Source organism: Opisthocomus hoazin, chromosome 6 (assembly GCF_030867145.1).
Source record: "Opisthocomus hoazin isolate bOpiHoa1 chromosome 6, bOpiHoa1.hap1, whole genome shotgun sequence".
NCBI classification, from domain to species: Eukaryota; Metazoa; Chordata; class Aves; order Opisthocomiformes; family Opisthocomidae; genus Opisthocomus; species Opisthocomus hoazin.
Window position 1 is genome coordinate 61674995 of NC_134419.1, and position 13858 is coordinate 61688852.

The following is a 13858-nucleotide window of genomic DNA, read 5'->3' on the forward strand; positions in this document are numbered from 1 at the left end:
GGGTAACCAAAAATTGGTGTATGAATCGGTCACTCTTAGACTGAGTTTTGTGCACAAACTCAGATTTGTTGGAGGAGACACAAATACATTACAATCCTCTTATGTTAATAATTCTATATAAAATTAACAAAAAATCAACACTGCCAAAACTTTATACATGCAATGGAAATAGGAAACCTCCATTCCCTTTTTTTTTTAGGAATGCCTCTGAGACATATAAAGAAAATAAATTACAGTGACAACTTTCTTCGTAAGAAGTCTGAAAAAAAATCTAATTCTAAAAAATTAGAAAGATGATCAGAATGATGTTCTAAATTACTGTCTACAAAGCTCATATGTTCCTAAGTTTTTGGCACCTTATTTTTTGCATCATACAGGTCAGTATTTGTAGTTTGAAGATTCTAATTCTAAATTTCTATTAAAAAAAAAAACAATATTGCCCAGAAGAAACAGCCTACAGAACAGCTACGGATATTAACAAAGAACAGGATTTTCTTTCACTCAGACAATGCAAAAATACCAGAACATGACTATAAGAAGACATTGAGGAGGAATTTTTACAGTCTGACAGTGGTAAACATCACATAACAGCAGAACATTTTTAATCCATCCAGGAGTATATAGGGAAGCAGTATTAAAGCCATACTATTCTTAAATATGAATGCTAACTTTATATCAACCTAATTTGTATTCTTCTGAGCTAAGTGGCTTTCAGAAAGCTGCTATTATTTGCAAACTTCAAAACTGGAGCTACTCAGATTATTTCTTTTGGCCAGATCAGAAAACACAGTTACAGATTGTGTTTAATCGTTAAAATTTTCATCTGATTCCACCTACTGGTAGGGAAACAGTTTTCTTTAGCCATGACAATGACACAAACAAGCAAAAAAGCTTTGCCCACAATCTTAAGTGATTAGTAGAAAGTAAAATAGGCAATCAGGTTTTTCCAACAAGGAATCTGATATCCAACATTTAAAAATCCGCTAGTGAAGACTTTAAGGAGTGGTATTTCAATGTTTGTTGAAATTCACAGGCTGTATTGTTCTAATTTTTCATAAACATTTTGACTTTAAAACCTAAACTTGTTTGAAATGCATAGCAGTGAAGATTGAAAAAAAATGAATTTCATTTTAGATTTTTCTTTTATACAATCTATCTTATTTTGTATTTGCACTGTTCTTTACATGAAGAAATGTTTCTTTTCATCATTTTGCCAAGAACATTTTCATAAATACAGATTTTTTAAAAATGTTTTTCAAATATATATGTGAAAACAAAGCAAATTAAATCTTTTATATTCAGATAATTTGCCCAGAATAAGTCTTTTTGTTTATATTCCTATAAACCTAACTGTTATGACATAAGACTATCCAAGAGAAAATATCATTTATGTTCAAGCCATATAAGCACAAAAAGTCAGGGAGGCTGGCTTCATGATGGGCAAATTCTCCTCAGGGAAAGATTATTTTGTCTGATTTGTAGAAGAAAGTCAGCAAAGCACCACACCCCAACTTTAAACCATTTTGTGAGGATTCCCAAGCTGGTAAAGGGGGGGGGGGGGGGGGGGGGGGGGGGAATCTCAGAAAAATAAGGTTTGACATATACCTCACGGAACTTATTCTTCTAAATAATAAGTGGGATCTAAACTAATTGACCTACATGACATCATTAAGCCTGTGAGAAGTCCTAACTCTTCTGCTTGGTCCCATAGGGCGCAAAAAGACCTGCCACACTAACTGTGCTCTTAAGTTGGAAATGGAAACAAGAACATTTCCGCACAGCTTTTCAATGGAAGTGCAGGAGGGCTCCACCACAAATTGCCTGAAGGAGTCCTTGAATACCTTGCAAATACCATAAAAACACTCCCCTCTCCCCACCAAACATTAAGAAAACATATCTACACCGCCCCCTTATTTTTGTACTCTCTTGCCCTTTTTTTTGGGCCAGAACTCACTTATATTTCTGCTTTGGCTGACCATCATTCAATCAGATTGGGAAAAATACTTTTTCTTTTTTAATATAATATGGTAGCAATCATTCAGCATTTCATGGGAAGACAACAGCAGCATGTTGAAAACGTTTTTAAAATTTATGGTAAAGGATCTTTTCAAAGCAACTTTAGACAACAGTGTTTGTCAAACCTTTTGAAGTGCTATGTGCTTTTGGAGGGTTAATACCCATATAAAACATTTTAGACACAGTAAGATCCATAGCACAAACCAATTAAGAACCATAGCACAGTTAAGATCCATAGCACAAACTAGTTAATTTACTCCCAGTGTAGCATACCTTTTTCTGAAAAAATACAGGACGGTGTGAAGAAGTATAAATCTGTGGCCATTTTAGCAACGCTCTACTGAACATGTGCTTCCCAAGCAGTGAAACAGTTAAACTGGGGGGGTGAGCTTGTACACGCTGTTCCTTCATGAACTACTCCACACAGAAAAGTGCCAAAGCAGCTTAGTTCAGAAAGAAGCTCTGTTATATTAAAGTACAAAAACATTTCAACTGTAATTTTTGCAAATAATGTGAACACTTGTTCTTCTGGATTTTTAAATGTTATTTATCTTTGAATGTTGAGAAATAAATTAGTTACAAGAAGAGTAACAGAGCCATGAAGTTTGGAGTCATATACAGTAAGTCTGTTGAGTCTACTGTAAGTAAATTTACTGTCAAGAAAAATCTATTTAAATACATCTAAAGTAGCCAGTTACTTCCAGTAATAAAACAAACCATGAATGTTTCCATGTGCAATTAAATCTCCATCTTGTTTGTGCACCATGTCTGAACTAATAAACCTTCAGAGCTGGGAATGAGGTGCAGTACAGTGCAGACACCTGAACTAGCTCTGTGAAATCAGGAGCACGTGGAAGCAATAGCATTACCTGTTTTTTCCATTGTGTTGTATTTCAGCTTTCTCCTTGCCGTTACATTAGCTAATGGAACAATGACATAACATGGTGATGACAATTCCATTTCACACATGCATTGATTACAATGTATTTGAGCAATTCATTCCTTTTCAGACCATAAGCACAAACTTGCTTTTACTTGATCCGATCTGTAGTAAATCACAGTATGAAAGACATTATGAAGTACTTTTTCATTTATTTTCTAATATAGAATCATAGAATGGTAAGGGTTGGAAAGGACATTGAAGATCATCTAGTTCCAACCCCCCTGCCATGAGCAGGGACATCTTCCACTAGACCAGGTTGCTCAGAGCTCCATCCAACCTGGCCTTGAACACTTCCAGGAAGGGAGCATCCACAGCTGCTCTGGGCAACCTGTTCCAGTGCCTCACCACCCTCATGGTGAAGAATTTCTTCCTAATAACTAATCTAAATCTGCCCTCTTTCAGTTTAGAGCCGTTCCCCCCTTGTCCTATCACTACACACCCTTGTGAAAAGTCCCTCTCCATCCTTCCTGTAGGCCCCCTTCAGGTACTGGAAGGCTCCTATAAGGTCACCCTGGAGCCTTGTCTTCTCCAGGCTGAACAGCCCCAAATCCCTCAGCCGTTCCTCATAGGAAAGGTGCTCCAGCCCTCTGATCATCTTTGTGGCCCTCCTCCAGACACACTCCAACACATCCATGTCCTTCTTACGTTGGGGGCTCCAGAGCTGGACACAGGACTCCAGGCAGGGTCTCATGAGAGCGGAGTAAAGGGGCAGAATCACCTCCCTCGACCTGCTGGCCACCCTGCTTTTTATGCAGTCCAGGATACGGTTGGCTTTCTGGGCTGCAGGCGTACATTGCCAGCTCATGTTGAGCGTCTCATCCACCAGTACCCCCAAGTCCTCCTCCTCAGTGCAGCTCTCGAGCCACTCTCCGCCCAGCCTGTACTTGTGTCTGGGATTACCCTGACCCACGTGCAGGAACTCGCACTTGGCCTTGTTGAACTTCATGCAGTTCACGCAGGCCCAGCTCTCCAGCCTGTCAGGGTCCCTCTGAATGGCATCCCTTCCCTCCACCGTGTCAGCCACACCACACAGCTTGGTGTCGTTGGCAAACTTGCTGAGGGTGCACTCAGTCCCGCTGTTCATGTTGCTGACAAAGATATTAAACAGCACTGGCCCCAGTACCGAGCCCTGAGGCACACCACTCGTGACTGGTCTCCACCTGGACATCGAGCCATTGATTGCAACTCTTTGAGTGTGTCCATCGAGCCATAAGTTTAGAAAAAATAAATTTAATACATTAGGGTTGATCAGTCTAAAGAAAAAATGAGGGAGCTGCACTATCAGTCTTGCAGTAGATAACAGTATGTTAAGATTCCTCCACATCCACTAAAAGAGCAAATAACCATCCACCAACACAATTCCCTATCAGAATCAATATACACTAACTGCTCTGCTTGTTATCCCACGCTATGTCTACTCTGTAAACTATCCTGAATTGTGTATCCTGAAGTCATGCACCATTGTGTGAAAAGAACATTACTTAATACTGGCCACACTCTTCATTGTATCTGCCTAATCTTAGGTTTTTAAAATACCCAAGTCATGTCTACATTCACATCTAGTAGCAGTCTAGCATTTTTAAAAGTACAGTTTTCTGTACAAAATGGTACTTGATGAAATTGTGCCTCAAATGGCTGGGAAAAAGCAATTCTGACCTGCATGCAAAGGAACCTGAAAGCTGCAGTACACCATAAGCCTATGGGTTTTGAAAGGCTACACCAGTTTCACCTACCACTTCGATGCAGATGTAGAGCAATATCCAGTTTTTCTGCAAAGACCATGTCAAACAAATCATAATTTGCAATAAGGCAGGGGCTTGAGAAAGGTGTATCAGAGAAGATCTTTGACTAATTGACACATACTTTTAAACCTTTAGACTTCATATTTGAAAATGGGTTACTTTTCCATTTGGGTTTGGGGGTTTTTCTTCCAAGGATCCAGTTCACTAATCATACACCAAAGCCAAGTATGGAATTCCATTTTGTCTTCGAAATAAACAGGAACTCAGTTTTCAGGGTTTTTTTCCTTTACTTCTGACTAAAGAAATATCCACCAATGCCAATTTTAAAAGATAATGAAGCACAGAACAGAAATCAATTTTAAATGTTAATAGAAGCTGCTTGTTAAATAGATCAAGATTACCAATGAAACTCTGTGAATAATTCTATCCACTAGATGGCATATGCCTCACATTTTGCTTCAAATATAGTCAAGTGACACAGGTGAAGATCAGACTTTTCCTGTTTCTTTTTCTTCTAATGTACAACTTTCAGTAATAGTTTAGAGTTTATACAGTTTCAACAAATGAACAGGTATATGCTGTAATCAAGGTATGGAAAAATGAATTAATTTCCATACACACAGTCATCCATGAGCTGTTTTGAAACCTTAGCCTTTGCTCTCCTAGCAAGGAGATACTAATACAGTTCTACCAGGGAAGTTATATTGTAAAACTATCCTTCCAGAGATTTGGTTCGGGATAAATATAGTATAAGGATTCTTCTACCACTACAGTTTGCCCAGGTTCTCTAATGAATTTTTATTGTCGAAAGGACTGCAGCGAGACAAAGATTATATCATTATGGCTATTGTATCAGATATTCACAGTTACTTACAATCTGAATACATATGTATGTGTGTGCACGTATGTATGTATGAAACCAGGTCTAAGCAGAAATCAGTGATGACAGTTATGCATTGTAGTCAAACCGAAAGAAACCTTGTCAACATTTTCAGAGAGTGTTTCAGTGGATTTTAGGCCCAGATTTTCAAACTGGACACCTAAAATCAAACTTGTAAATCTCTAAGACTTCTAAACATTGCTGGTCTGATTATGAGAAACACAAGGCATTCAGCATCTCTAAAATCATGATAGTTTTATCCAGTAGACTAATCGTCATTTTTTGGTGTCTAATTTAAATGCCTGTATTTAAAAATTTTGGCTGTAACTTTTTTTGAATAGTACTAAAGTGTAAATTCTACCTTCAAAAAAGTATAATGAGAGTTACTGCACAAGCAAAGCTTTATCACATTGTATCCCTCCTGTTTTGGGGGATGAGCTCTGATAAAAAATAGTTCAAACCTCCATCCCTTCTTTGACTGATGTTGATCAGATCATTTGCATCTGTCCACGGTATCTGGCTGAGACAAAGGTATCACGTCAACAGCTGGTTGGACAGTAGCAACTTGCAACGATAAGCAGATAGGTCAGCCTTTGAACATGGGATCTAGACAGTCTCATGGTCCTAGAGCCATCTGATCCAAGCAAGTCCTATGATCACACTTGACTCAGGCAGGAAACACAAAATAGAATTTCTTTTATGCCTTTGGTCTCACCTAGGTCTTGCATTAAGAAATGCCAAGCGTCAACAGCTGAACCATGTGTGTTGCCAGACAGACTAGTAAGTAAGGGTCTACTCCTCTAACTACAGAAGACCAGATGAAAGAGAAAATCGGGTAATGTTCTTTGATAAGCAGATGTTTTGTGTTACAGAAAAACTGGCATCAGTGACTTGCTTATAGTGCTTGCTTGATTATACAATATACAAGTTAAAAATTAGAAAAGTACAAAAATTAAAACTGCAGAATGTTCAGTGGCAACAACATCCTGTTGTCTTACCAAAACAGTGAGGTTTCAAATTTCCAGTTAGTAACTTGTCAGTGCTTAATTTATTTTTAATTTTCTAGACCTTTCTCCTTGGGAAAAAAAAAAATCATGATGAGGCAAACATATAGAAGAAAAAATAATATGTTTTTTCAATGTTACACAGTAATGACTAATCTATTCTAGACAGATACACCCCAAACTACTGATTTTTCCACAATGGTAACCTTGACAATTCATTAAGAAGTTGTTTCCCAGTCTTAAGGGGTCTTGAAGACTTTAATGTCTTAACATTTTGGCCTAATAACATGGCAAGGGTTTTTTCAAAAATAAATATCTGGAAAGCTTGAACTTGTTTTACCACTCTGCAGGCATGCTGTGCCATCCAGCCCCTGCTCACCTAGCAGCTGCAGCTGCTCCAGACCGCTGGTACAGCTGAGGGATTCCCTCGAAGCAGCTGGAGCTGACACAGGCACAAACAGCACAGGCAGAAGCTCTAGGATGTGATTCAGGACCAGCCTAAGAGATAAGCAGCTCAGGTGTGCTAATAGGAAGAACAGAGTTACCTTCAAATCTGGACACAAAACAGTGGATGTGGAGGGTGTGTGAGCTCCTGCAATAACTCTGCCCAGGTCTAGAGGTTTCAGCAAACCATAGTTTTAGTGGGGTTGGACCCAGGGCTTCAATACCCTCAGGCCACTCACAGTGCTGAAAGAAATTAGCATGCCTGACAAGGGCACCATAGCAGAGGCAGCAGCAGTTTAAAACCTGAAGTTGAAAGTTATCTAAACTGCAGGTTGTAGAGTAGAGGACAGGAAGGCTACCAAACAGGAGAATATGGACACGGCTGGGGCAGAGGCGTAAGTTAGACTACAGGATGGGGTGTGTTTTTTTTAAGTTACATTTAATGTCAACTTTTTCTTCTGTTCTCAAAAAAACAAAACCAATTTATGGTCTGGATTGTCTTAGATTTGAGCCAACATCGTATTTACCAACACAACATGAAGCACATAATCTCATCTCAGTCAAAAACTACAAAACTTGATCCAGCCAAATCATGGACTCAGTCACAGGTTTCCAAGCTGTGGTGCCCATATTATTAATGATACACGAATGTCACAACAACTCTTCTTGCATGTGCACGTGTTAAGTACTGCTGCTACCATGATAACGGTAATACATGAGCAAGATAAATTTGGGAGCTCTGCCTCTCCTCTCTGAGAGAGAGGTAGAAGTCTAAGTCTCTGGAAAGCATGGAGACTCGAGATACCAATAGCAGTCTTGAATTTTCTGATATGCCTCATCTTAGTCTTCTAAGAAACTTTGTTATTCTAAGCTTTCCAAAATTAAGTTTCATTCTATTTTATTATTTAATTTCATTTGTTGCCCAGGTAAGAATTTGAAGCTAACTTTTATCAAACCTGAGAATCAGTAACTCTGCAGATTTGAATTTTTCAAACAAACAACCACTTTCTAAAAAGCATGCTACTTCCATCAGATACTTTCCACAGAAGAAAACATTCCCAGGAAAAAAAAACAATAAAACATCAGCTAATTAAAAACCCAAGACGCTAGCAAAATAGCCCAGCTACCGAGCCTTGCCACACACACTTGGCCTCACACTCACATCAAGCCTTGCCAGAGTGCCTCAGTTCATAATGGTTTAGAAATCAAATGATGACTAACAATCTCTCTCCAAATTATTTAAATTTTCTTTATTTTTTCTACTTGAAAGTGCAACCTTTGTACATAACAATCACGATAGTACTAGCCCTGGTCTACATATATCTTAGTTCCACAGAAAAACAGTAAAACCTTTAGTTCTGATTAGGTTTTGACATAAGATTTTGTTGTTCTTTTTTTGCTCTCTAGATTTTTAAAGTTCCAAAACTCAAAGGACTCTTTGTCAACTATCTTTTATTTTCCTTCCAAGATTTTCATAGAACACTGGCTCCTTTTCATTAGTTCTTTCAGTTAACTACCTTTCATATCTCATTAGCAAATTCTGCCCAGTACTGTTAAATCAATTTCCATTTCTTTTGTTTAATGAAAAAGGGTTTTTTTGGTTTTTCTTCTCTTGGATCCACTGAGTCACAACCACATGGGTATTTCCTGTGAATCTGCTTTCCTCTTGGATGTTGTTTTCCTTGAGTTTCTTTGCAGACTGGAGAAATTAAAATTAAGGAAGGATCAGAAGAATCTGGTCATTAATGCCTAATATAAGTACTAATTAGCAAATACCTCTTTTTTTCTGATTAGCACGACAAGAAAAAAGTTACAAATGTAATATTCTCTATGACACTTTGATGAAATGGACACTTAACTTCAGCTGAAAATACCAGCTCTTTTGTAAAGCAAATTTCAGTCCAGAAGTATACTACTACAACCATGTGACTATCAATTGTCTAAGGTGAAGTTTAATTGCTGTTTACTAACCTTCGCTGGAAAAAATATCCCCAAAAGGAACAAGTAAAGCAAGAGGACCAAAAAAAGCTAAAACCAAAACATAACAGCTATAAACAGTACAGCTGCCACACGTAAACTTGTACGAGCTCAACAAAGCTGGACATAACGCTAACAGAAGCGGGAGCACCCATTAAGACCACACAGCCTTACATACTAGACTCGGCTGAAGAATAGCTTGTGAATACAACAAAAAAATACTATCTAGTAGTAGACAACTAAAGAGAATGTATTGGGAAGTCTGTTCTCTATGTAAGACTGAAAGATAAAGGAGGCTCCGTAAAGACCACCAGTCTAGGGAACAGTAAGCAAGCTGAAGTGAAGTTCAAGAATAGCACTAAGGAACAAGAACAGACAGCTACTGGTAGGCTTTAAGTAAAAAAGAGCAAAACTAGCTAGGAGGAGTTCTAAAAAACTAGAGTTTTCAAGGTGAGGTGGGCAGCACTCCCCCCTTCCCCTCACAGAATTTATTGAGAAATCCCATAGCGACTTCCAAGGTCAGGAAGCCTAGAAAGACAGAGCAGATCTTGGAGTCACGCACCAAAAGGAACCTGTGGAGCAGGAGCCTAGAAAAGCCATAGGGAAATGAGGACCGTGCAAGTTGCAATGGTGAGTCTTTTTCAAACAGCAACAGCTGGACCATACCCAGAGGTAAATGCTAATAAGGCTGGCATTTGTAGAAGTCTGCAGGGTCCTAAAAATGGTATAGGATAAGGCCTATAAGTGGGTAAAGATAAAAAATAGTTGAGGGATACAGCACTTTGTCCAGGGGAGTTAATGCATGGTCTACGGTTCTGGAGTTGGGACCTTCACCACAGACAAAACCCCAGCTGTCCCTCTGCTACTCGGTGACCTAACAGGTCAGGAGTATTTAAAGCCCTCAATCCAGGGAGGATCACTGGCCATGGGAGCTGATATGCTATCAACTGTGTCTGATGGTGAGCTTTTCTATCATGCCAGAGGGTGCAGACTAAGTAAGATCTGAGCACTCAGGCCACAGGAAGAACTAAAGCAGAGCAAGGGACAGGTGATGCTGGATTCCACAGAACAGCCTGCTACACCAGGATTAAAAAAAGAAGGGACAACAAGTGATCCTTCCACAATCCTACACAGTGACAAACTCAGTTCTGAAGACAGAGGGCAATATTTTCATTACTATCTAAATAAACACCTTTTGGCTTAGTAAATAACTCATTTAAAGCTCCTGCAGAAACACGTCTGAAGCCAGGACAAAATGTAGCTGCTGTCTGTGTGGATGTGGAGTCAGTTCACCGTCAACAAAAACAAACTAAGTGTGCTGCACAAGCCAGTCTCAACAGACAGGTAATACACCAACTCCTCCCCACCTTCCCTAGCAAACCTGCCCTGATTTATACTGCCAAAACACATCTACAACCTCAGTTCTAAAATGACAAAATAGTTTGTATAATTACAAAAATGAACACATCCTCTATCCAAATCAGTCCAAAAATGGGGGTGGGGGGTGGGGGTGTTGAACAGGACAACTATGATGTAACACTCAGGTCATTATGTAAATCATACATCAGGCAAATCAAAATATTCATATGAACATAAAAACTTGGAACTGCTTGAAAAATTCCACCACACACACCCGAATTCCCTACACAAAGATTCAGCCTGGTGTTTCCAATGGTGGATTAATTTTCTTCTATCGAAACAGCTCCCTGTGTAGCAAAAGCTTTATAATCCACGAAAGATCTAGGTATAGCAAACAATACTTTATCTTCTGAATTTCACCATAACTTTACTTGTAATGGTGTCCAACTTACTCGTTTTAATCTTCTACTGCTTTATAAAGGTAATTTTAATTCTGAAACAAACCATTGATACATTTCTCTCCTCAGCAGCTAAACCACTGGGAGGAAAAACAGGAAACAGCTGGTCAAAGCTAAAGTGTGATGAGAAACGTGTTCAAACAAAAAAAATTACTCAAAACTGATCATCACTTATAAAGGCTGGATTTGCAGTTTTTCCAAACCAATGGCAAAGAAACACTGTGCAAGCTAAACTAAATATGCAATGATTCACAAATGCCTGATAAAGATGAAAGCCTTTGTTGCTCAAAAGAGGCATTCAAATTATTATGAGTCCATCTCAAACCTGTTAACAGAACAAAAAAGGAATGAAACAAAAACCTTCTGTTTCCAGACTGCTAGAAAGTAAGAAAATTAATATGCTGCTGTTGTCAATACCATCTATATTCTACCTCCTGCTTGTTCATAACCTCTACCTATCTATTCTACAGCCTCAACCTGCTGAGTGACTTGGAGTTAACAGACCAAAGCCTCCTTTATGCTGACAGCAAATCATTAGATGACAATGGAATCTCCACGTAGCAGAAGATTCTGCACTCCTGTAGTTCTCCCTGACTGTATTTTAAATAAGGTAAGTTTCAAAAGGACACATACGTGAGCCAGAATACAAGTTAATTTCATAAAAGGGAAATATTCTGAATGTTCATGAAATAATATCTCTTCCCTTTAAAATGTATACATTTACACACACAAGTCACCTAGTGCAATCCCCAAATTGTAAACAACAGACAAGAAGTCCAATGTTATGGTTCCCATAGCAACTGTAATGTGCTTATATAAAGTAAATTATCTTACATATGCACAGGGTCAGAACTATAACAGCCTCAAGTTTGTAGCATGATGCTTTAAGTCTGCAAAGTTACTCCAGATAAATTCCTAATTTAAAACAGAGAAGACTGATGACAGTTTTCTCTCAGGGGTCTTTTTCTTGATCCAACTCACAATCACATTTAGAACCATTCTCCACAGCTCACACACATTCCTCTGTTTTTGCTGAAAGATGAACTATTCAGAATTAATCTTCAGACCTTTATTCAGCCTACAAGTATTTCAGTGTTGATTGGCTACATCCATTGAAAAAAGACCAACTTTTTTTTCTTCTTTGCTTTAATGCATATAACTCTAAAATTACCAAATATTAACAGTTGCAAGTGGTGGGAAAAATGTTTTCCTTTTTTTTCCCCAACTGGAAACTTAGGATATATCTCTTCTGCAGACTACAGTGCAGCACACAGCTACTAAGCCTGCCGAGATAAAATAAAATTTAACCACAGCATATGGAGGGTGTTTGGGAGAAGTTTATCTTCTCCAAAACCTGAGTGAGCTCACAAACTAACTGCCTCTAAGTCTATAAAACAGATGAGATCATCACTTGTTTGTAAAACGGCTAGAACAACAGATTCAAGTCAGTAGTAGGGCTTCCAAGTAGTGTGGTAACATGACCAGTAAATAACAGCATATGCAACTGAAGGGTACTGAATGAAGTTTTATATATCAAGTTAATGATCCCACCTGAACTATATGCATTATCCATATTTATATAGACAATATTTTTAGTTGAAAACTACAGTTTTAAAACTACTTAATAAAACTTTGGCATGTGTCTCTTTATTAAAACGTTTGACGTAAAATCATGGTTCCCATGAAGCCAATAGCTCCATTTTGCACATGCTTATTTTTCTCCCTCCAAGTAACATTACCCCAATAGGAGATTTTAAATAGATTACAATAGGACTAGGATTTCACCCACTCTTTAATACTTAAAGGGAATTCCTAAACACTAAGAACTAAGACTGCTGTAATACGAAACTAGAGCAGCTAATGATACATCCTTTGTTGTGCCTACACTTTACTACTGAAGATCTGTATCTGTTGTGATTTCTTGAAAACTATTTTTACAGTGTCAGGAGAATATAATAATCATGAAGAGTACATACAAATTACTTTTAATCATCTTAAAAGAAGCTCACATTATTTTACTGTGGATTCAAAGTCCAAATGGCAGCAACAATCAACAGACACTACAGTTACCAGAAAAGGTGGTGGGGAAGGGTGGAGGGCAGGGGGTGGGTGGATCTCGTATTTTCACATGAGTTAATTAGATTATTCAGAGTCCTGCAACAAGTACATGTGCTGATTTCAAGATAAAAACAAACTTTTTCAGTACTGTTGCAGGTTCCCATATTATGACAGCAAACTTATCTGTACGTATCTATATTTGCGTATTTGCCATACTAAGGAAAAGTGAAGTTTTTACAATAAGTGTAATTATTATCCACCCAATTTGCAGGACAATATGAGCACTGTCTGATACATGAGTTTTGCAGGTAAGGAATAGCTTCTAACTATATGATTTTCTAGTGAAATTATTAGGAGAATAAAAAAGAAAGGAAGAAAGTTGTTTCAAACGCCAGGGCAGAACGTTTATGTTTCCAGCGCTTCCCCACTTCCGACACTGCTGATGAAAGCTGTAGGCTGTCACACTGCCCTGAGTCACGCTGGTTCCAACTGCTGCACTGATGTAATTCACTTTGGTTGATGTGGGAGCACCCTCGGAGCTCTCCTGTCCCTTGATACTCCAGCTCATATGTACTTGGACGATACCTAACAGCTGCATTATGTTCAAGTGTTATTTCTTTTTGAAGCAGTCTCCATCATGTATTTTCAAGAAAAATTGTTCGTGACCAGATGCTCATAACCATACTATATCAAATCACTTTTCCCAAACAGAGAAACCAAATAGCCTTATGTCTCATGGAGGATGCCTTAGATATTGTGACAAGTATAATTTTACAGTAAAGATTTTTCCTTGTAAGTCCTTCGTGAAATTTCATACTGGTAAGATATAGGCCTAACAATTATTGTCAACACAAGCTTCTTCCATTTGAGAAAAACTTTCTTTCTAAAAGATCCTGAAAGACTGTAGAAAAGCAAGATAAAATGTGTATGAAATCTCACTAATTCAGATTTTAACTATTCACTCACCAACAGAGTGG

At 38.3% G+C, this 13858-nt stretch overlaps 1 protein-coding gene across 9 annotated transcripts in view; it reads right to left on the reverse strand.

The window, feature by feature from the left end:
• The window catches only part of PLCE1 (phospholipase C epsilon 1), a 167386-nt gene that overhangs the window by 116122 nt on the left and 37406 nt on the right, over positions 1-13858 (reverse strand). The gene's annotated exons all lie outside the window — the stretch shown is intronic.